A 26,179-nucleotide genomic window follows, 5' to 3' on the forward strand; every position below is an offset into this window, starting at 1 on the left:
GAGCATGTTTGGCATTGAGCCAGGGATTCCGCGTGTAGCTGACAAAACTGAATTTTTTATGCCAAACTAATTACTTAAAAGATGCATGCATGCATGGGTAAACAACGTCGCTTTCGTTAATTAAAACTAGTATTTGTAATCAATTTCCACCGATTATTTCTGTGTAAGTTTTGTGTGCACTGAATTAATTAGTTGCGCGCGGAAGGGAAGTAGATCCAGGCCAGCCAGCCCAGATATACATGCAATTAATTAATGGTGCTTCACACACTGTGCTAATACATATATATCATTACAATTAATAATTAGGGGAGAAACAAAATTAATGAAATTGTTTTTTTTTTCTTTACAATTAACACACCATGACTCCTATACAACTATCTAATTGTTATAATTTTATAGGAAATGACTTGTACTTTTATAAAATTAAAATTCATTTTTCCTGAAGTCATTATATGCTTGCATTAGTTAATTGTAAAATGAGTTATTATAATATAGTACTCGTAAAAAAAAACTAATATCTAATCACACTCTCTCTCTCTCTCTCTCTCTCTCTCTCTCTCTTTCTATATATATATATATATAGATTGATAGACAGACAGAAAGACAGACAGGTATGTCATTGTTATGTTTAGGGTAAAATATCTGCATTTCACTCTCATGATGAGGTCCCATGACTATAAAATGGACGTTATGACAAGCTCTGCAAAAAAACAGTCGAGCGTTCGTGACAATGGACGTGTAATTTTAATTGACCAGGTACGTGCGTTTGATTCAATATATATATATATATATATATATATATATATATATATAAACGCGTGCATATCCTAACTATATGTAAGGAATTACGGGAAGTTGTTTAAATTAAAATAATTTTTCATGGAATATTGAGCAACTGAAAACTATTATCAAGGCCTTTCGGATAGGAAGTTGCAAATTAGATAAATCTGTAAAGATATTATTACTTGTCACAAAACAGCTTGCTATAATAAATTGTCTGAAAATTAATATTTTTAATTAGTAAAGAGCTTCAATATTATTGATTATTCTTGCCCAATACTAATAAAGCACATTGGACGAATGCCATCATCATGTTCAGGCGTAAACTGACTAATTGGTAATAATTAATAATAATAACAATAATTTATTATTCCTTTTAGTTAACATATATGAAGAGAGTTTCATTCGGTCCTTTTCAGACCTTCCCGTCTTCCACGCAGTTAACATAAATTAAGAGAGTTTCATTTGCCACCGTCTGCAGCTGACATTTGACCTCGAGACCGCCGCACCACCTATCCCCAATAAGCCTCTCCACCCACCCTCTCTCTCTCTCTCTCTCTCTCTCTCTCTCTCTCTCTCTCTCTCGGTGTGGAGGCCACCCCTATCCTTTCTGTAGAGCTCCAATGCATCTCAAGATGTTCCAGCTTTGGAGAAGAAGATTGGAGCATTGATATGTAGGGGTGTAAATTTAAACCGCTTAGCTGACCCAACCCGAATATTCTGAATTACCCGACCCGAAATGAAACGGGTGTGGAACAGAAGACTTCCGTTTGACTTCTGAATTGAGTTAGCTAAATCGGTTAATACCTGATAACCAAACGACGCCCATTTTTCCTTACTAACAATAGCACGTTTTCATATGCTAGCCAACCTCCTTTGCCCTCTCAGCCTCTCGCACTCTTGCACTCTGCCCTCTCGCAGTCAACCCTCTCGTAGTCTCAACCCTCTCACACACTGCCTCTCGCACTCTCACACTCAGCCCTTTCGCACACTGCCTCAAGCACTCAACCCTCTCACAGTCTCAGCCCTCTCAGTTCTCACTCTCAGTGTCACAATCTCTCTCTTGGACAGAAGATATGGATGATTTGAACCGTTAGGGTTCTTGAGTTTGGGTTTATCTTGGTTGTTGAACTTTTGGGTATTATGGGTTTTTGATTCCTAGGCTTTTCGATTTATCTATTTTGGTTTTTGGTCTCCTTAGTTTTTTCTTGATTCACTGCATGCCTGTTCTCATTTGGGTTTACTTCTTTTTCTTTCTGATTCATATGCACGTTGATGATTGATTGATATATTGTATGTGCTTGGTCTTTGCAGTGGGTTCACGTTGAAGAACAATGTTGTCAAGCACCCTGAAGTTTTTCTGCTCAATTCCATTACATGCATACTTCAAATGAGTCTTGGCTCTATTGGGCCTTTGCCCATATTCTTACTCCATAAATTTATTTGATCTCTCTATATTCCCGATTGATCTATTTATTATGGATGTCATTATATTTATCTTTTACACTTCCATTTTTCAATGTCTAGTATTATATATAGTCCTCTGTCGCCAAATTAGATGTATCATTTTCTATGCTGTTAGGTGCATGCTGTTGGAATCTGACTGTTTTTGTTTTGTTTGTAATTTCTTCTGCTGCTTGTGTTTTTCAAGTTATCATGTACTGTTACAGTATGCTGGTTTTGTTGCACATTGAGACATTTTGTAAGTTGTAAAGTGAAGAAAATACAGAAAATTAATCGCATAATGTTTATCAAACATTCAAAGGTCATTCCAGAGATCTATCTGACAGCAATAAATATTGTGAAAAACCCCATCCTCAGAGTCCAAGTTATATTGGGCAGTGTTGAGTTGTGTTGATGTACATATGACAATTTCTTGTTTTATTGTATGTGGCTTGCTTGTGGTATTGAATTATAGTCTTATCTTTTTATATTGTAAAGTCTTGCTTCTTGGGAATCATGATACATGATCATATATATATATATATATATATAAATATATATATTGACACGTGATATATATTGATATATATATTAATGATGCTTTATTTATCTCAAATTGTAGTTATGGAGCCTAATGCTACTGTGCCTTCGTCAGGGTCTGAATCAATCCCTAGTGTAATTCATTTGGATAGCTCTCTCCTTATAACTACTCATTCTCATGTTCGTCCTCCTATCAAAAGATCTCGGGGTAGATTAGATGTATGGCTTCATTTTTCTAAGATTGGGAATGAGGATCCCAATGACCAAAGAGTTGCATGCAATTATTGTGGTAAGACTTTATTATGTTATTCTAAAAAACTAGGTACTTCATCATTGATATACCATATTGAAACATGTAAGGCCTTTGTGGAGACTGGGATTGAAGGGGATAACCCCAATAAAAAACAACCGAACCTAGGAGGGATGGGGTGGATGGTACATCTAGCAGTCCTAGTTTTGGACTTGCCAAGTATAATGAGCAGAAAATAAGGTTGGCGGTAGCTAAGATGATAATTGTGGATGAGCTACCATTTAGATTTGTAAAAAAAGGAATTTAAAGACTTTATGTCTGTAGTTGAACCTAGATTTCCAATCCCCTCTCGCATTACTATTATGCGAGATTATATGAAAATGTACTTGTCAGAAAAAGACAAGTTAAAGGACATATTCATGGCATCCAATTATAAGATTTGCATCACTACTGACATGTGGATATCAATGCAAAATCTTAACTATATGTGGGTAATATCTCATTTTATTGATGATGATTAGGTTTTACATAAAAGGATTATAGGCTTTAGGAAAGTTCCTAATCATAAAGGGACAACAATAGGAAGAGAAATCGAGTCATCTATACATAGATGGGGCATAAAGAGGATATTTACAATCATTGTAGACAATGTATCCTCTAATACTACTGCCATTGATTATTTGAGAAAGATTTCCAATATTAGAGATTGTTTGGAACTAGACAATGACCTTATGCACATGAGATGTTATGCACAGATTTTGAATCTTATTGTCCATGATGGCTTGAAAGAAATTGATAGATCAATTATGAAGATTCGAAATGCGGTGAAATATGTGAAGTCTTCCTCTGCAAGACTCGAAAATTTCAAGTCATGCGCAGAGAGACAAAATATCTTGGATGGTGCGCTTCTTTCTCTTGATGTTCCAACCATGTGGAACTCAATATATCTGATGTTAAGTGCGGCTCTCAATTATTATGCGGCTTTTGAGATGATGCAAGATGAAGACAATCAGTTTGGTCTGCATTTACTTGGTATGCATATGAAAAATCATCTTCATTCATGGAGGTAAGTGGTACTTAGTACTAGGCTCTAGAATGTTGCTATTGGGATAGCAAAATTTGTTGTGTTGTTCGATCACACTTTTTACATTTTTTAGAGTTGTTGATGATTGAATTCTCTTTGTTGCATATACTGTGATATTATTGTTCATGGACTCTATGTTTATGTGTTATGATTGTGTTTTGCAGATGGAGACTAATTGCATTTTTGGTCATTCCTATGGTGATGAAGCTGTGTGGTAAGTGATTCGATGGACAGACCTTGAAAATGATTGTTAATGGAATTGCATAATTGTGTTTAACGTCCTATGTGAAGTGATGGAATTATTATGTAGTTTGTAATGTGGCTGGGTGCGATATGAAGTGATAGGAATATTGTGGTACCCTGTGAGGGGAGAAATTCCCAGAGGTCGGGCCTAGGATGAGGCCTGAGCCCACGCACAAGACTCGAGATAGGCCAAGATGGCCTAGAAGGCCCAGGGGGGAGAACGCAGGGCAAAAGTGCTGACAAGAAGATTGGAGACCGTGCAACCTGACACTGCTAACTGAGATGATGTTGATCCTGGCACGATAGGGTGGCCTGACATCCAAACTAGCCGACCGACAGGAACATCCAAATCCTAACACTGCTGTCCAAATGGCGCAGAAGGACAAGGGATCCAGTCGAGCTCCTCTGGTCACTCGGAAGAGTGTGAAACTAAGTGACATCTCTTGGGTTGTCATTGGGTAGCAATAGCCTCAAGCGAGACTGTAACTCTCTCAGGTCAACATCGTTGCCTCTCTGCAGGTGGAGGCATGAGGATACTTAGCCACGAATACACCAAGTGCGAAACTGTGCATCGCTTGTTATGAAGTCACATGCATGATCGTTTCTAGTGTGTTGTGAAGGGAGCCAGAGTGTGTGGATGGTCCATATAGGGGAGACCATCATGCGCCATTAATAAAATGAATGTTTGGATTTTATGTGGGGTGCGTAATGACCCAAAGTCGAGATGTAATATTATCTCGTTGGAGCTCTTCTGGTCACTTGAGAGCTTGTAAACTGAGTGACATCCCCTATGTTGTAGCCGAGCTACAAAAGGCTTAAGCGAGACGATAATGCTCTCAGGTCGACATAGTTGCCTCTTTGTAATGGAGGCTAGAGGATGCTTGGCCACAAATGCATCAACGTGGGACTGGGCATCACTCTTTATGAAATCACATGCATGATTCTTATCAGTGGTGTGGCGAAGGGAGGCAGAGTATGTGGATGGTGATCCATTTAGGAGAGACCATGGTGCATACCTTAATAAAATGGTTATTTTCAAAAGAAAACGATATATTTTGGTGTGTAATGACTTGCATGAGATTTCTGGTGAATACTTGAGTTTGGTTAATTTCAAATGTCAAATATTATATTTTCCCTGCATTTTATTTTATTTGTTTAATTTTCTTTTCCACTTTCTTTCATTTTTATAGCTTTAGACTTACTTAAACTTATTGAGATTTTGTGAAATCTCACTGTGTTGGTCCTACCTACGGTTCCACTCCTCGAAACCATAAATAATGTAAATGATAGGTATGGTGATGAGTATGAGTATGGAGGTCCAGCTCTACCAGAAGAGTGAAGATTGAGATTATTCCCCCTTTGTAATTAAGTATTGTTTTCAACTCTTTGTAATTAGTTCGGATGACCGTATTACTTCTATACTTAAGGATTTAAGACAAGTGACTTATGGATAAGTTATAGTGATCTAATTTAATTACATTTATTAGCTATATGTCATCCACTAATGGACACAAGTCTAAACCACTTGGACAATACTTAACTATATTTTTATAATTATACTTAATTACTTTAGTATATCTTTTTATTTAATGCTACTTCCTTCCACAACAGTTTATTTTCTAAAGCAGCCACATATTTTACTAGTTAAAAATATGAATTTTGATATGAATATATAGTTCTTACCTTGAATGAATTTCTCCTCCATCGATTGCATAACCACTCCCAAACTAGCTGCTCTACCAACCCACCTTTATTAGCTAGTGCCTCTTCATGTCTTGCATAACTCAAGTATTTAAGATGTAACTTGTAATGAGACGCATTATATGCACGAGATAGCTGACTTGTAACTACCCAACGATGATTTTCTTGGTCCAATCCAAGACAAAGTCAGCCTATCAATATCATTGATTAAAAACCCATGTCAGATTTTTGGATTACTTTGCACAATTGTGTCAACAACTCATGGCAATTTTTGAAATATTATCTGCTAAGTTTCTTCCAAAAACTCATGAGTTTTAATTGATAGCTAGCTTCATTTACTTGCTTCACATTGGGAATTCAGATTGTAGATATATAACTTCTAATAAGCAGGAAAATTCTGTTCAAATGACTTGATTCAAATGACATACAACATGCTTATTTTTGTGCCTTTACCATCAAAAGAGCTAATTGAAATTATCTAAATTATATCACTTAACACTACCATGGTATGAAACATTCAAGATGAAAGCCATACTCGAACATGTTCAATAAGTTCCTCTCTTTTTCATCGACAACACTTCAGTTAACATACCTCATTTCTGCAAAGTGCTTCACGATCCATGTAACTCTCGTTGCTTAGACTATTCAGTTGTTGCATGATGGACCTATCTTGCAAACTTTCAGATCCTCTCAAACTCCATATCTTTGGCTACACCCCTACCACATTTGCTAGTGTTTGCTAGTATACCAACAACACAAACATTCGGATTTACTATTAAACCATGTCTATATATAGTAGCTCTAGAGAAGCAACACAAACATACTGTTTATGAAATACCAGTAGGAGCAGATGTAAGTTATACTTACCATTGTCTATTGTATTCACCTCTGTAGGAGTACAGAGATGCAAAAATGATGGATGTAACTCATCTAGGGGTTGAGTGGAATGTCAAAGTCCACGGCAGCTTCATCTCTCAAACTCCATCCTCCTGGTTTGGCTGTGGGTTTTGTCCAACAAGCTACAACACTCCAACTCGCATAGGTCCAAAGCTCCTCAGCCTCTCCCTCTTCTGTTATGAATCATTGCTATTGCACTATGGCCATGAAATCAACAAAAAAGAAACAAGTAAATAGATGCTTTGTAAACTCCAGATAACATACACCAACTAGAGTTTGGCTACCAAGTTAGAGGCTAGACATAATGGGAAATGTACCTTCTCAGATATGCAGAAATGGAGTGTACTGAAGATTTTCTCGCAACTTTGCAGCTCGCCCCATCAGAAATGGAGGAAACTTACCTGCTTTGTCTAGTTTGATAGCTAGACAGATTGGCCTTAGTAATGAAAAACAACATTCTTGCTTAAATATGTACTTATCTCCCGCTTAGATATTTAGACACAACATACTGACTAGATCTAGTTAGTAGCTTCTGTAGTAGTATGTCATTTAAGAAGATAGCCATCAATAGCAGTTAGCCATCATTTGTTTTTATATATTACTTTTGTATTATAAAGAGAAGCTACCAGCAGCTTGCGTATTTAGCCCCTTGATGTTGAGCCAGATGTATTTACAACTTTTGAGAAAAAGACACAACATTTTGATAACATGCATATAGCCTTCCTTCATATATATATTTATATATATATATACATATCAATCAGATAGTAGGTTTTTTATAGGAAGCTACGGCATGTGTGTTGGAAGCAATGCATGTCATCACGCGTTTATATATAAAAAGTGAAAAAATCTATACACCATACTACAGTCTTACTTTCATTCCAGTAAGTAAGATGTGACATATTTATCACCATTAAATGATCATTTATTACATACTTTTTATTTTCTAAGAGTGATGAATGTGTCACATACTACTTAATATGATCAAAATAGGATGAGAGTGTGGTATATAGCATTACTCGTCTCTTCACACGTGTATGTCATCCTATTACTTCCATATCCACATTATCATCATATATAAAACCATGTTAAATTAATTAACATATATTCTTTCTAGTAGTGTCGTCCCAGATGCCAATTGCAATTCTTTAACAACAGACCAAGCGTTTTTATTATTAATTTAAAATTTTAAAAAATTAAATTATTTATTAAATTTTGTATGGAAATTTAAAAAAATTATAATATTGAGATGAAACACTTTTACTATCCAAACGGGGGCTAAATTTTCGTCCTCCGAAGTCACGCGATTCCACCATTCACTTCTAGGAGTTGATCTCAATTTTATTTATTTATATTTGTCAAATGAAGTAAGGTGAAATGATAGATCTACAAAAGAAGCATAAAATTCCATAATCCATTTGTGGCAACAAAGATAATAAGAAGACTTAGAACCAATCCTGCAGAGATGAGATGAAGTGATCATTAGTCTCTGGAAAAAGGATGCCTTGAATTCACATCGTAATGGTAAATGGGATATACATTATTCAATAAGGAGATCATCCAAGGTAGCCGCTCATTGTGATACCTGATAATTACGTTAATGTTCACAACCACAACTCTGAGATCAGAAGGCATAATAAAACACGCATTAATCCATAAAAAAAAAAAAAAAAAAAAAACACTGAGATGCTGAGGAACTACATTAGACGATCAATCGTCTGATTCTTTCGAAACATTGCACCACCCAAAACCAAAATTTTTCTAGATCCACTAGCCGAGGAACTCCAAATTAAAGTGCCAAGATTTAGTTTCATTAGAAAAGTTTCAAGGCCTCCTTAATCCCTGAACTCCCTACACACCTAAAACCATGGATTTTTCTGATTCTAAACACAACCATACAAATGTTTTGCTAGCCTTCTTGGTTTCGTTATAAATAAAACAGGATCCGTAAGTTGCAGACAAACAACTTTCAACTAAGCCTAATCAATCACCACCATTTTACCGAGTCACTACTAAACCAACATGGCTCCTCGAGATATTCTATGTAATAGAAAATATAGTTTCTGATGGGAAAAAAATCAACACTTGTTGCGCAAGATAGTTTGATAAACCAGAGACACAGCTAAGCCCCTAAGTAAATATAAAGACAATTAAAATTATCCAAGATTCAAAAACATGGTTTTAAACCCAAGAAGAGCTTATACCTGTAGGGAATATTGAAAGAAATGCCCATTTGCATACATGCATGAAACAAAGAATACCAATTTTTCAAGTACTTCTGGAAAGAAATGCAACCAACCGAGATTTCACATTATAGGTTAACCCTAAATATCTCTATCAAACCAGCACAAATAAAGACCTTCACACTATTCATATAAAATAGTGCTTAAAAGGAATTGATTTATATATCTGTATAGTGGAAGATTATATGTATTTATCATAATGAGATAAATCCTCCAAACAGAGATCCCTGCATACTCCATATTTGCAGTTCATAAACCATATTCAAGTTCAAATGTTGGGTAGTTAAAAATCACTATACATAATCAATATATTGGAATATGAAGCATCACACATACACAAATGCGCTATTCTCAACATTATATACTAGCAATTTACAACACCATCTATACAATAAACCATTAGTACTCAAATATCAAGTGAGGTCTCACGCCATTACTGTGAACATCTTCACGTTCACTTCAAACCACAACAAGTGATGCAGACTACTAAAAATATATCCTTGGCCTTGCTTATTGCTTCCTTCGGCAAACCAATATATATAACGCTTAGGCCACAAGACTGTTTAAACCTATAAAAAAAATATGATGTTAAACACCCATAGCCATTATTAAATTACATAACTTTACATTTGCTATCATATTATAGCATGAATCAGCACATCTCAAAGCATTTACTAGAGCCTGAAAACTAGTATCAATAAAAATAGCTCATCTTAAAGCATCTACTCGACCCCCTTGTATATTTCAAAGAAAAAACTTAGCCCTCAAAAGTCAGCAAGTAATTTGTTGGGGTATCAAATCAGGTCCCATTCGTGCGACAGAGCAATTATTTAGGAATCTGTGGGTTTTTTGCTTTTAATAAACAAAAAATTAAATCATAACATCAAATTATATCACATTCATTTTTACAATTCCAAACAACAATATATCTACCTAGGCAATATTCAATAGGACAATAGAGTATATACATATGCACTAGTAAGTTCTCAACAATTAGGCCCCGGGACAACATATGCAAAAGCTAGCTTATAAATGGCAATGAGGAGCGAAGAGAAATACCAATTGGAAATATGTAGCTAGTCGAGCATCACATGAGCTACCTTCAGTCACCTATAAATTGCAAAAAAATGGAATGTTAAGTAAGAAAATGAAATAATTTCCAAGTATAAGTCAGCATACTATGTTAAGTATTCAAATATTTAATCCTTATGGGAGGGGCTGGCTTAAACTTATAGCGAAATGATTGCATACCATTCTTAGACGAGATATCGGAATTAGATTCAAGATCTTCGTTGCATGCTACCAGTATTGTCATCATTGTTTCTTTCTATACCGTTATCAATGAAGTCTTCATCATCGGGAAGGGATATTGCGTCTTCCAATGTTGTATCAGCAGCAACATGGATTGGTTCTATGTCGGACCTATACAAGGGATTCCTTATGCCACTATCATCATTTTTAGGTTCTACTCTACATATGAGTGTTCGTTCTCTTGGAAAGCAACAAAATCCATTGAATGATCATCATTGTTCGCATAAAAATATTGCTGCTAGTGCACAGAATCGTAATAAGTAGTAAAGTATTTTAAAGAAAACGGTTATCAAACCCACATGGAATAATTATGCTATTGAATATTGAAATTGACTAAATTAACTACTATTTGGAAAATTGAAATTTGAAGAATGGTTTGTCTAGAGCATTTGATTTCACATAGTAAATCTCACACAATTTATTTTTCCTTGTTATAGAATCTCCATTATTCCAAGTTGATGATAAAAACTCTAACTATTCAATATTTTCTCTCGAACAATATCAAAAATATCTCTAACTAATAACTTCATATTTCTATGTGAATTTAACTAATTGGAGACTCATTAAGTTCTTTGAATTTTTCTTGAAAATCACATTAGTCGCGGAAAAGCATCTCTGCTTTCGCTCAACTAATGCTGTTTAATCCTAGAGCTTTAATCACAAACTACCTCTTAGTCTCATTGTAATCCACAAGATCGAATAATAATTAGCTAGAAAATTATAAGCATTAAGAACAATGAATAAACACTCAATCATAAAAATATTAAAAATAACTTGGAATATAAATTGTGTATACAATGCTAAGCTACATCAAAGTTCTAGAAAATAGAATCAGTTCATAATGAAATTAAAAAGAAAAAGAATAAAATTGATGTTCTTCGTTGGAGTCAGTTGAAGAAACATGCGGCCCTCGCCTCTGCTCTCCCATATCTGCCACCTTGAAAGAACACTTCAAGAATAAATTCTAAACTATCGAAACCTAAACTCAGACTCTCTAAAACTCAAAACTAAAAACTCAGAAACCAAAGACCCCTATTCATCCCACAAGACGAGATTAAATAGATGTCAAACCTGAAAACAAAATAAATACGGCTACAATCTAGCCTAAAAATCTAGAAAATAGTTTTTAAAGATAGATGTTAACATAAAAGGAAATTATCCCAAGAATATTAGAATTATCTAAAATGGAAGATTCAGTAATATGTGGCTTGATTTGCAGAATTTGGGAGGATTTGGTCGTCAATAGATTGATTGCGGAACTCAGAAAGGTTCCATCGAGTAGATGTCATGAGTGTTGAATATAACTGGCGGGCGTGAAGGTCACAAAGACCACACGACCCTCTTCTCACCTACCGAGTAGAAAGACTCCCAATTGGGATGAAAGACTCTTCTTGCCTTTTCTAGTTGTTGCCCACAATGTTGTTTAGGTTGGTCTTTAAAGTTGGTGGTTTAGACTAGTCGCCCATTCTAACCGCCTAGAGCTTTGTCACCAAGTCTTTGCACCTTCTGGTCACGCCTTCTGATTGCGAGTCTCCTCGCCTACAAAGAGGTAAGTCTTCTTTCCTTTAGGCAAGAAATATCTCTTTACTGCCCATGGGACAAGGCTCCTTGTCCAAATCTCATTGGCTCTCTTCAGAACTCGTTGCCTTTCATCGGTCTAGATTCGTAGTCTTTTTTTTTGTACCAAAATGCTCCCATTTTGCACTAAATCTTCTCATTCCTTCAAATCTAAAAAAATAAATAAAAATATATAGAAATAAAATAAAATCAATAGTATTGAAGGGAAAATGATATTTTTTATAAATAAAATAGTGATTAAAATTACATAAAAATAACACTTATCAATTCTCATCATTGACCAATGGTATAGTTGGAACATCATACATGTTCTTATTGGTCACCCTTTGCACGACAGACCAATTACCACATTTACTATTGTTTTTAAGGTAAGACACTTGGCATGCTTGACAGGTAAGGGCGAATGGCTCATCCCTATACCATTTAGGTAAAGTGTTGACACTAGTTATGTGCTATTCAACTACTATTCCTCTCCTCATATCACTGACATTATACCATTCACATCTGAACAAATATACATGATGCCAATCCATGTAGCATAATTGCAATATATCATTCAAAACCCCATAGAAACCAATGAGCTTTGAATTGTGTTCCCCTTTAATAACCACCCCACTATTCTGGGTTTAGATGTTCTCCACGACATAATATGTGGAATCTGGTCCCATTCTTGATGCAAATAGAAAATGAAGCACATCATGGGTCTAGTCCACGAGCGAGTGCATATATGTCATCAGATATGTCTTCCATATTTGCAGCATGGAGTTCTTGAATCTGTCCATTGAATGCAATAAAAGGTTAGAAATACCATTAACCAAGCTACTTCAACTTTAGGGGTGAATGTTAATTACTCAAAGAAACTTACTCGTGTTCGAAACCAAGTGGGGAATTTGTTTTGATGTCTACGATATACATTATCTGGAGAAGTATCTTTGATCTTCGTATAGTGCTCAAAAGGAATACAACAAGAAAAATATTAGGTAGATCTGACCATATTCAAGTTCAAATATATTATCAGGTAGATGTATTTGAAAGAAAAAACAAAATACGTACTCGATGTACTGACTAATCTCTCCATAATTATTAAGCACATACCACTTTGCATTTGCAAGTAGAGTCTGATCCAATCAATTAGAGGTAGGGGAGCCCAAATGACGTACCTTTTGTGAGAAAATAAAGAAGTCATTTCCACCTTCAGTATCTTTATCTATATCCCTGTTTCATTCCTCCTGATTATATATGGTCTCAACGTCATGGATATACAAGGAGCAAAAGGTCAAGCATTAAACATGAACATAGGCTTCAGCAATTGAGCCTTCTAGATAAGTCTTTTTCAAATATCGCTGAAAGGATACATCTACTTATATTGAACTAGTCTTGCAAGAAAAGCCTTGCGAGCTAAATGGATGGCAAAGTGTGCTATTATATCAAAGAAGCTAGGTGGGAAAATCATCTCAAGTTTACAGAGAATGATTTCAATGTCGTATTATAGTTGCTTCAATACTTCCAACGTCAACGTTCATGCGCACAAAGCCTTGAAGAATGAACTTAACTCGGTCAATGCAAGTCATATATTAGGTTGGAAAAACTCATCAATTGCAGTTGGTAGTAACCTTTGCATGAATACGTAACAGTCACTACTTTTCATTCTTGATATCTTTCCATCACCAACTGAAATACATCTAGAAATGTTCGAGGCAAAACCATCTGGGAATTTAATAGTTGCGAGCCATTTACAAAAACGTCTCCTCTGATCTAAATCCAACGTGTAGGAGCCAAGCACCATGGAGTACCCACTAGTAGTAGGTTGTAAATGTAATTCCTTTCTTAACCCAAGCTCTTCCAAGTCCTTACGTGCATTAACCATGTCTTTATTTTTTCCTTCAATATCAATCAACGTTCCTAAGACATTATCTCAAATATTTTTTTCAATGTGCATGACATCGAGATTGTGTCGTAAAGGCAATGTTGACCAGTAAGATAATTCGAAGAATATACTAGAGGAAGAACAACATGAACTACTACTATCAGCGGAAGAGGTTCTTTCTTCCCAACTCAGGGGCAGCCACTGTCTTCTTGCTCTCATTCTAAACAATAGGAATCCAAACCGTAAAACTTTCAAAAGCACCATGGCTAAGGTGTGGAACACAACAGGCTGACTAACCTTCAAAGACCTAAATAACAACAAATTCCTGCTAGAGTTTCAATTACTATCTGACAAGGAAGAAGTCTTATAGGGGAGGCCTTGGTCTTTTGATCGTTAATTGATTTGCCTAATGGATTTCAATGGGGAGCTATCTTCAAATGAGGTGCAATTCTCCTCAAAACCATTCTGGGTTCAAATACACAATGTACCTTTCGCAGTCATGAATGAGCAAATGGGGAGAAGGATAGGTGCAGGCATAGGAACTGTGCTCACAATGGAAGTAGATTACCAGGGCTGCGGCTAGGGGAGCTTTCTAATAATTAGAGTGGAAGTGAACATCACAAAGCCTTTGTTAAGAGGCAAAATGATCAACCTAGGGGGCAAGCAGTGATGGACTCATTTCAAAATATGAAAGACTCCCAAATCTCTGCTTCAAGTGTGGTTTATTGAAACATACCAATGGGAAGTGTCCAAACTTCAACCTCGTTTCTCAGTCTCAAGAGCAATATGGACAATGGCTGACATCTGCCCCTCTTTACTCTTTTGTTTTGAGAAAGTATAGAGGTTCACTAGAGTTCCCTTAAGGACCTCTTTCCCAGGATCAACAAGAGGACGTAGGTGAAAAAATTTCAAGAATTAAAAAAAATAAAAGGGTAAATATTTATAACTTTATAAAAAATAATGAATTTTTCTACAATGAATTCAAAATTAAACAAAAAGAAAACAAGGTATCATCATCTTATATATCAATGTGGCTTGATCTAGGCCAAGAACCTATGTGGCACAATGTTAACCTTTGGTGATAAGCAGTTTTTTTAGTATTTTTAAGAATATATTCCTGTGTATTTTATTATAGTTGAATGGAAAACTGATGTGCTGTAGATATTCATCTGAATTGATCCTAGCAGGACAAGAGTTTAGATAATTCTCATTACGAGAAACTTAAACAAGTGATGGTAGATGCGGAAAAATTGACACTCTTGCAGCTTAAAGTAGCAAGAGAGCTTGGTGAGGCTATGAGCAAGGTAAAGCTTTAATTAGTTATTTATATCATCTTGATCATTTTCTTTTTCTGGAAATTTTTTTTTTCTTGCACTTTCAAAGTCATTCTACAAAATTTGATTAACCTTGGAAATGCAATTTTCATATCCTCCAACAAATAGTACTTTACATTTTACACCACAAATTGTACTACAAAAAAAAAAATGACACATTGTGCTCCCAAATTATCAACAATTCACAATATACAACCTCAATTATGATCTAACCATCCAAATTATATCATTTTAACAACTTCTACTGATTTTTCCATCTAACTTAAGATCTAGAATTCTTCTCAAATGGTAGAAAACTGACATGAACATAATAGATCGAAAGGGTGCAAAAGATTTCTTCTTGTTAGTATAAAATGTAAAACTTCTACATGACTAGTATCGTCACAATAATTCTTAAAACTTCTACCTACTCAACTTCTAAAGTTCTACAATCAGTTTTAAATTGCCTAAAAACCATCACAAACCCAAGAAGAGTTGATACTCAAAAGAGAAATTGAGGAAGGGAAAGCGAAAGATTGAAACATTGAAACATTGAAAAATCAAATAGACAAACTCATCGAAAAGTTCCTGATTTTCCAAGAACATGAAACATTATTAAAGAATCAAATTGTAGAGTTGTAGATGGAACGGGATAATGCAGTCAAAGAAGCTGAAGAGCTAAGAAATAAACAACAAGAATATTCTAATTGTAATGTACCTTAATTCTTTGAGTTCTCACTCTCGGAGATTAAAGATGCAACTCAAAACTTCATTGAATCCCAAAAAATTGGAGAAGGAGAATACGACAACATATACAGAGGCTATCTATGCCAAATCAAGGTTGCTATAAAGAGGCTACATCCTAAGAGCTTACTTTCTAGTTGCGGGCAAGGCCCCTCAAAGTTCCAAATGGAGGTATGTTATTGATTTAAAAGCATTCTAGTTGAGCAAGTCCCCTCATAGTTATTGGTTATGTAAATTTTATTGTGCAATAGAAAGTTTGCATGAGTTATTAGCAAACAACAATGGTCTATCGATTGCTACAATAAAAGTTATATTTGGAAGTTTGTATGAAACATGGCTTACCATATCATTGGCATAACAAGATTTAATTTTCAAATAAATTTTCAATTAAATTCTCTTGTACATCAAATTCTATATTGTCTATAGCGTGGAGGGTTGCATTCTCCACACTAGCTTGCAAGCAGAAAGATTGTGGTTCCAGTCGATTAGTATCACATAGATGCATGTGTACAATGTAATCATTCATCTATATGGATCATTTAAGTTTTCACATTGTAACTAGCATACAAGAATTTAACTTTCTTCTACATACTTTAACGTGATGCATTTTTTCTAGAGAACTGCCATAGACATAGAGATTAAACAAAATAAATCCACAAACTAATATGGTTTTATGGAATTCGTTAGATCTAATCTATAATAAAAATAACTTTACAATTTGACATATCATATTAAGCCACATTAGTTTGTGGGTTTATTATTGTGTAATTCCTTTGTGGCTAAAGTACTTTCCTTTTTTCTAAGGATATAATACATTTTGCCAATTTTAGTTGTGACTTCTTTCCTCCCAATATTATATTATGTTGTCATACGTGGTACCAATGTATAGTTATTTGTGGGTTGGAACCCAATAAAAATCATACAATTCAAAGATCAAAGAATTGAAAAAGAAATATTCAACAAAACAAATTTGAACTAGAATAATGGGATAAAGAGGGGTCAAAAGTTTTGCATTCTATTCTCATTTGTTTTGTGTATGATTAGGTTCGTGTATTAAGTCAATTAAGGCATCTGAATCTTGTCAGACTTGTTGGATCTTGTCCAGAGGAATTTGCACTCATATATGAGTATCTGCCTAATGGAAGCCTTGAAGATCAACTCAGATGTAGGAACAAGAGTCCTCCATTGTCATGGCAAACTCAAATCTGTATTGCTACAGAGTTGCGCTCTGTCCTCGTGTATCTCCATTTAAATAAACCTCATAGCATTGTACATGGTTATGTAAAACCCTCCTATATACTCCTTAATGCCAACTTTGTTTCGAAACATAGTGACTTTGGAATTTGTCGAGTGTTATGCCACGATCAATGTTCAAATGACAACACAACACTATGTCGTATAACTATCCCAAAGGGCACCACCGATTATGTAGATCCTGAGTTCCTTGAAACAGGAGTGCTTACTATATATGAAGGCATATGTTTACTCTTTTGGAACCATATTACTAGAGTTGTTGACTAATTGATCTGCATTCTCCATAGCAAATGACGTGAAGTCTGCCTTAGCTGTTGGAAATTTGAAAGCTCTCTTGGACCCTTCAGCTGGAGATTGGCCAATTGTGGTTGCTCATACCTTGGTTGAATTGGCATTGAGGTGGTGTGACAAGAACGGAAAGAGCCGACTAGAACTTGGGTCATATGTTTGGGAGCTACTTGAATCAATTAGGGCATCATCTGTAGCCTCATCCTCAACCCAAATGGGTCCTAAAGGTCAATGGTACCAACCATCTCTATGGCTTATACTTCATTTTTCTTGTTTCCATAATATCACAAGTACCTCTTTCTCTCTCTCAAGGACCATCTTTCAACATCCTCCACCATTTTTCCCTACTTTCTATTCAATCCAAACTCTTTATTTGGTGATCTCAAGTGTTTCTCAAATGACCTTGTTGTGTAGTGTCAACGTCTATCGAAGGAACTTTTATTTTCCTTTGGAGTAAGAACTCAGTTGAATGCTTGATCTATATACTCTATAAGAGCAGTGTAATTATAAATTCTTTAATTTTTTTCATTTTAACATTCATTCAATTATACATAGATCAGATCTAAACATTATTTTGTGTTGTTTATTATCTCATCTATATAAATTGACTTGGTGTATTGCATATGCCCTTGCAGAAGTCTAGTTCCATATGTTCTTACCTAATTTAAGGAAAAAACAGAAAGAAAAAAAAAGCATGACAATCAAAAGTAATCAATATTCAGCCATACAAGTTTGCTCAGGAGAAAACAAATTAGGTTGCAAAAACAACCCTTTAACCTATTACATGTGTGGAACCACCTTTAGAACTGCACTAAGACCATTCCCAACACCTATTCTTACTGTCCTTTTAAATAATTAGAAAATTTTGGTTGTTGTTGAGACAATTCCCAACACGAAGACCAACTTTCAAACAAGAACAACAAATATTGATGATCATTACTATAGTCTCAAGTGAGGGTAAAACATGATACTCTTGAAGTAAATTTTCTACATTTATTGATCACCATCGAATTTTTATGGTAGCACTGAATCCTCATGAATAGATATCGTTGAGATAATTTCATGTCTATTTTTTTTTCTCACTCGAGAGTCCTAACTTCAGACAAAAACTTGAAGCAACTTTTTCTTAACCTTATGTGGGCAAATCTTGAACATCCACCCCACTTTATGGTTACACTTCGGAGCTTCAATTTATAGCAAATATTAATTATTAATGAGTGTCTGGTACTGGATTTCCTTATGCTAACATAAGGTTGCATTGTGGGCCTAATAAAGGTTCATGCCTTATAAATCAATCATCTAATTAAAGCTTAAAATAGTTACCCCAAATATGTTTTGGAGTGGGTTGATAGAAGTAAACCAAGCTACCTACAACTTTGATGGGATCATCATGTTTATATCTTTGGAAATGGTTGGATATTAATATAGTACATGTAGTTTTCACTTTAGATAGATTTGTCCTAAACACTAATTTTATTGTGAGCCTAGCCAGTGTAAAGCCCAAACCCTAAAAAAAATGCCTTGCCCTTACCCCTATACGGCGTCCTTTTTGGACTTTAAGGGTTAAAAACCCTAGCTCTTTATTCTTCCCTCATGTGGCAATGGCGGGGTGGCAACAGAAGAACGTGCTGCAAGTCACGAGCTGTGGGAAAATGAAGGAACAAGAAGAAAAAGAAAACAAAAAAGAAAGAGAAAGGGGAAAAGGGCGTGCGGCGCTAAGGGAGAAGAAGGGGAGGAAAAAGAAATCTTCCTAGGCCAAAACAATACTGTATAAGAGGGTAGGGCAAAATTCATCTTCTAAGCGAATCAAAATGATGTTTAGGACAAAGAATGGTTGGGCTTGCTTCAAAAATTCACTTTGAGTATAATAATTCTAAATTCAAAATTTGAACTCCTCTGAGCTTTTAAGTTTGATTAAATAGGTCCCTCCATTTATTTACATTTAAAAATTAGTGAAGATACCATGCCACATCAAGATACTACATCCTGCATACAAAAATTAAATAAACATTTAAAATACTAAATAAAAAAAAAAAGTGAAACACACCGTGCTAATGTCTTGGTCTTGCCCAGGTCACACCCAAGAAATAAAGCCTAACTGCGCATAGGAGGTGGAATTAGGGTAGCAAAACCCAAGTCACCTCGTCCCAAGTAGCGCCACCTAGGTGACCAAAGGCCGTATGCTTAAGTTGGATGACGCAGGTTGTGAATTAGGGGTGGTAAATTGTGTTGTGGGGTCGTGTTCATGTTATGTCATGAAGTCATGAACATTTGACTATATAGGTAAACTTGAACCCAACCTATTAAGCTAAACGTGTCAAACTTTCAAATCTTAACCCAACCCATTTAGATAACTGGTCGTATCGTGTCACCCATTTTGATCCGTTTAATAATTAATTAGAAATATACTAACATGACACGACTCATTTAAACTCGTTTGTTTTATGTAAATTGGTTAAACTAAAACGTATAATTCCTTTGACCTGATTAAAATAATTTCACATAAAAGTTCAAATCTATATTTATTAATAATCACAATATCTTAAAAAATATATATCAATATTTTTCAAATTTTAACATATAATAAAACCAATATTACAAACCATACAATAATAAATATGAGTATAGGTCTAAAATTACAATCTCAAAAATAAAAATAATAAAAATATAAGCATACTAAGAAATATCAATATTACAACTTAACAATAATAAAATTTTAATTTTGAAATAAATTTTAAACGGGTCAAAACGGGTTGATTTTGTGTTAAACAGTTTAACCCGTTATTGGTCTGTTTATAAATCGTTTTAACGGATCAATCGGTTTTGACCCGAACCCATTAATATTAAATATAAACTTTTTAATTTTATATCATATTCGTATTAAATTTATAAATCGTGGCATATATTAATACTCCTAAATCGCATGGTCTAGGTCATAGGCATTGCTATTAATTAGTTTGCGTGATCCAAGCAGAGCAATGGACTTGAATCACCCTTAGGCACTACTACCTATGTCCTAGATTGTGCATCGGGATATCCCAAGCATTTGTTTTTTTTTCCCTTTTCTTTTACATGATTTCTAGTATTTTAAATGATTTTTAATTTTTTTTTTTTTTTACCACATTTGGTAGCAATTTGTTGGTGCTTACAAGGCATTCTAATATTTTTAATAGTATATTAACATAATGATTGAATTAATCAAAGTTAAAATTAGTTTTACCCTACAAAAGGACGTGGAAAATGTTGTAAGAATTTCAAATCCATCCCGGAAAACAGAAAATAAAAGAATGATTCTAGCCAGGAACATGGGACAAACACGCGCAGTTTTGTACGTGCCTACGTGGCATTTCCACATGGCACAAAGTCAGCTTGAATACTCATCTTTGAAATTTTCTTCTTATTTCATTTCTAATTTACGCAAAACTGCGCGTGTTTGTCCCATGTTCTTTCATAATTTATTTATCTTTCATTTAAAAAGAATAATAAATTACATTGATAATACTAATTTTTTACTTTTTTCACCCAATTAAAAAGGGAAGACGCAGTCGTCTATATCCTCTTTTTTTAACTCTTGTAAATGATATTATATCCTTTTTTTTTTTTCAATTAGATAATCTTATAATTTAATTGGGTGAGCTAACAACAAATTAACCCTTTTACCTTTATATCCAACAATATTATTATAGAGTCTCATAACCGACCAATTTGTAATAAATAAAGACACAACAAATTAAAAATTGGAATGATTTTGACACTTAGATCATGCTAATTAAGACGACGTTTCAATTATTTTAATTGTCATTGGTAAAACTTGTGTAGGGATCTTCGGAATATCTTCCGAATATTCTCAAGCTCTATAATATATAAACTGCGTGGCAGTTGGACCAATATTATATATGGGAAATCTCAAATTTTTTTAATTAAATGAAAGAATAAATTAATATAAAGAGAAATGAATATTTACAGTCATAAAGTGTGTAACATCGTATTTTTCTTTTAAAATAACTGTGTAAATATGAAATTTATATGAAAAAATTAATTTTTGAAACAATCTTTTTCCAAGCGAGTTCGTGTACCAAACAGCGCACCAATGCTGACATGTAAGGCACCCTCGCAACAATGCTGATATGTAAGGTATCCATTTTATTATATCTATTTAAAAAAGATGAAAATAATTTTCGTGAGATGGAGGATTTTCTTCTTCTCGCAAAAGTTTCCTTCTTTTGTTTTTTTTTTTAATATAAAAAATCATGTTAACAACGGTAAGCAGTTTGATGTGTCAAACCGCTTGTAACTACTATCTACAATGAAATGAAATATGAGAACAACTCCAAACTGTTGTATGTCAACATGGAGTTTACATCCTCCAATTGCTAGATGACACGTCACCATTTTAAGGAGATTATAATAGAACCGGCCTCATCTGATCAGTAATCCAATACAATCCCCTCTTGACCGTGTGCGCTCTCTCTTTCTCCTCTCTCTCTGACCTCAAGCCGAACGAGGTCTTGATGCATAGAACATGACAACGATCTTGAACCTCGTACACATCTTTCCATTATTTTGAACCGATAGGGGCATATATATAACACAGCATGATCTCCACCCCATCTCTTTTTAAAGAGGTTGGACCATAGGTTGTTGTCCGAGGCCAAGACCTTCCACCTGTTGCAAACTTTACAACAACAAATAGTTGTGTTCTACAGGTTGAAACCATATGACTTCTAACCCTAACTTGTGTTCCCACAAAACTACCCTTTTCTCCAAATCATGTTATTTGTGTTGCTAATGGGTCTCACATCTTTGTCACTCACATCAGATCTATATCATCCTCTTGTTTATTTGTTGATGATGCATACTTAGTGCCAAAACTATTCTTAAATCTTCTGTCTGTCGATCAGTTTTGTGAATTAGGCTTGGGACTAATTTTTGAACTTGATGGTATTGTTGTGCAGGATTATCAGACGGGTTAGCCTCTTCGTACATGCTGTAAAGTTGGACACATTTTCAAGCTTACAACAACAAAGCCCAACTCACACACAGACTTCTCTTGTTACTTCCACTACTTCCTCTAGCTTATGACACTCCTGGTTAAGTCATGCCTCCTTAGCACATGTTCAAATTTTACCTCCTCAAGCATTTAGGGTCTGTTGGTTTCAAGTCTTTTAATTGTGTCTCTTGTCATCTTGGAAAATAAACAAATTTATCATTTAATAGATGAATTTTTTTAGACTTTAGAAACTTTGTGAAATTTCAAAAGGACTTCATGAATCAAAGCATTTAGGAGAATAAATTTTACAAAACGAATTGCACCATTAGACTCGTATGAATATTTAGGATTTTATAGTGCAATTAAAAGTTACAAGTTTTTCAGGTGACTAGTAACCCTTTAGGAGAGCACTACGTGGCATCTGATTCAAAGAGTTGTCAAATCGGCATGTAGGATGCCCAAATACATATAGGATCACTAGCAAAATTTTTATTTGGACACATGACACAATCCTAGCCATCTACTTGGAAATCCTAGAACACTTGTCGAGAAGAGAATAAGTGTGTAAGTGATGGAGCGTGAATCAAACTCATTGTCATGATCTCTTATACTATTCACTGTTCCATCCAACCAAACATTATTTGGCTAACCAAAATAAGGTTTCAACCATAATGAAACTCCAAAAAGTTTGAGGCAAACCAGAATCCCAAACCTTTTGTGGAAGCTGAAACCCTAAATCTTTTCCCACTTGGTTAAGCCACTTCCACAAGCAACTAACCATTAAAGTACACACTCTTACACTCTCATCCACTCTATTACAACTTAATAATTACTTTTGACCAAAAAACATTAGGATTGAACCAAACCCTAACTGAAAACCCCTTGGAACCCCAAATGGAAGTCCATTTGATTACACCTTCTTAGTCCCACCGAAACTAGCTTGTTGCACCAAGCTTCTTCTACAAGTTTCCACCCACTTACAAGGCCATCTCTTGGCTGCCATGACACCCCATTTGCTACCATAAATAGTGCCTTTTTTGTCAAGTCAAACAAGCAACATGAAGCCCTCCATCTCACCCAATTGGAAGCCTGTCAATCCTCCACTCCCAGCAAGTTTTCTCTCTCTTTTTTCACAAGCAAACCTCACCTCACTTTTCACTCATTCAAACACAAAGTAAGCCCCCTTCATATACCCAATGCACCTCACTTTCCTCCACACACTTAGCATTTTTCATCCATTCAAGAGAGAAATCGAGAGAGGGAAGTAGAAGAGGGAAAAAACATGCATTATGCTTGTGTTCTTGCTTGGTTCCAGCTTTTCTAAGTATTTTCCTTAGCTCAAATCACTTGCTTTTTGTTAAGTTATGGGTCTTAAATGTGTGGGAGAGTATTGGTTATCTTTATTGGAAGTTTTGAGGTTGATTGTTGGTGTAAGTGTGATGAAGGTTCATTTTTTATGATTATTGATGAACCTTGGGAGTTTTGTGAAATTTTGATGAAATTTTGGGCAGTTCTCAATTTGATGAAGTGTTAACATGATTATATGCAAGTTTATGGTCAGATTTTAAGCATGTTAGGATTTTATAAAATGGTTTTGCATCATCTTTAAAGTGATAGAAACTGATTGATTCAAAAGGAGTTTGTTTGGTTTAAGATGTGGTTTTAGCTTTAGGATATTGATTCAATGATTAAAATCATTGTAAATTTTATTTTTAAAGCTTAGATATATGGATTAAGAATGAGGTTTTGAAGATTTATGACTTAAATCTTTCACTACAAGAATATTGATTTTTTGCGACCAATTAATTTCTGTCCTTACATAAATCGACGCTAAAACTTATTTTTTGTGTCTAAATTTGTTTGGTCAGTAGTTCCCGACGCTTAAGGTTGTTTTGGGAACAACCAACTGTTGTGAATATTTTGCAACGATATGTTTTATTATTTGCGACCGTTTAGTTCGGCGCAATATATTTATAGTGTTTTTGCAACCATTGTATTTCCGTCCATACATAAGTGACGCTAATACATAATATTTTTGAGTCCAAGTTAAAGTTATCGCAAATTTCCATCACAAAAGTTAGATCAGGAAAATGAACCGTTTCACAAATTTTTTTTTTTTTTGCTTCCAAATGTGATTCTTTTGCAGAATTCAACTGGATGCAAAAAGTTTGAAGCGTGATTTATCCCCTCGTAGTGCCAAGAAGACGCCTCTTTAATAGTTTATATACCTTCGTTGACAGCAAATCCCCCAAATGTTTTTCCAAATTTTTTCGTTGCCCCAAATCTATTGAATCAAACCAGCACGTGTCCATCATACTAAATTTCCAGTGAAGTCATTTCAATAAATTTTGTGGAAGATCTTCACATACATCATTACAAAAATATTTTTCCCAAGTCATTCCATCGTTGGTTTATTTTGTGAAGAAGGATCACAGATAATGGTTAAGAAGATTATTGATCACAAACATATTGAAATGATGATTACAGGTAGGTCCATGCAATCGATTTCAGTTCTTTTCTCATTTTAGTGAAGAAAGGAAATACGTACAAGTGCTCAGAAGGTGTTTGCTAAAATGCTTCTTCGAGATATATTTATTTCACTCACATATCTGTATGGCCTCTGTTTGCCGAAATGCTTCTTAGAGAAATTGTGAGCCTTAATACTTTTGGTTTCATTACTAGAATTGATTTCCCTTGCATTATCTACACTCTGTGATTAAATCATAATTTTTATTTTACACTTGACTATAATTATTTTCTAGGTTTGAAACAGATTTCCTAGCATCCAAGTTTATATTCGTGTCAGAATAATCTGCGAGTATTTGATCTATTCCAAAGTCGATGTGTGCGAATTGAGGAATTTTGTTCGGGTATCTTCTTGACTAAATCTTGAACCTTACAATCTAAATCCTAGTCAACTGTTAAGCCTCCTTAATGATCAAGAACTAGAAGGTGAGTGAAGAAACATGGTACATAGTGGGAATTAGTGTGATGGATTTTGCTTAGAAGTTAATACTAGATGTCATTCCAATTTTTGATCATATCTAATTTTTTACAGATGGACAAAAGTTGGATGAATGTGACCGATAGGTTTAGGTCAAGGGAATATGCCGAATGGGTTAGACAGTTTCTGCGAATGGCTCGAGCTCATGCTCATGAAAACAATCGTGTCAAGTGTCCATGTCGTAGATGTCATACTATGGTGTTCGCACCTATAAGTGAGGTCGAACGACATCTATTTATTACTGAGATAGATCAAAATTACACACATTGGATATTTCATGGAGAGCTAGAACCCCTGAACATTAATAGTGATGATGATAATGATAATGATAATGTTGACGATTTTTACATCGATGACATAGACGATATGTTAGGTGACATTCATGCTGCTACCACTGTCAGTGTTGATGAAGACATGGATGCACATATAGCAGGTCCCTCCTCCGTTGAACCCGAACCAACCAATTTTGAGAAACTATTAGAAGATGCTCGTCGTCTACTTTACGATGGCTGCACAACATTTTCTAAACTATCATTCATTGTGAAGTTGCTCCACATCAAAACAATTGGTGGGTGGAGTATAAAGTCCCTCGACATGTTGCTTAAACTATTGAAAACTGCTTTTCCCTAATCACTCTTGCCAGAATCTT

The 26,179-nt window shown here is 34.9% G+C and overlaps 1 pseudogene; it reads left to right on the plus strand.

The window, feature by feature from the left end:
* Positions 1-3,750: 3,750 nt before the first annotated feature.
* On the plus strand, positions 3,751-26,160 carry LOC121259674 (annotated as a pseudogene).
* The last annotated feature ends 19 nt before the right edge of the window (positions 26,161-26,179 follow it).

Source organism: Juglans microcarpa x Juglans regia, chromosome 1D (genome assembly GCF_004785595.1).
Source record: "Juglans microcarpa x Juglans regia isolate MS1-56 chromosome 1D, Jm3101_v1.0, whole genome shotgun sequence".
NCBI classification, from domain to species: domain Eukaryota; kingdom Viridiplantae; phylum Streptophyta; class Magnoliopsida; order Fagales; family Juglandaceae; genus Juglans; species Juglans microcarpa x Juglans regia.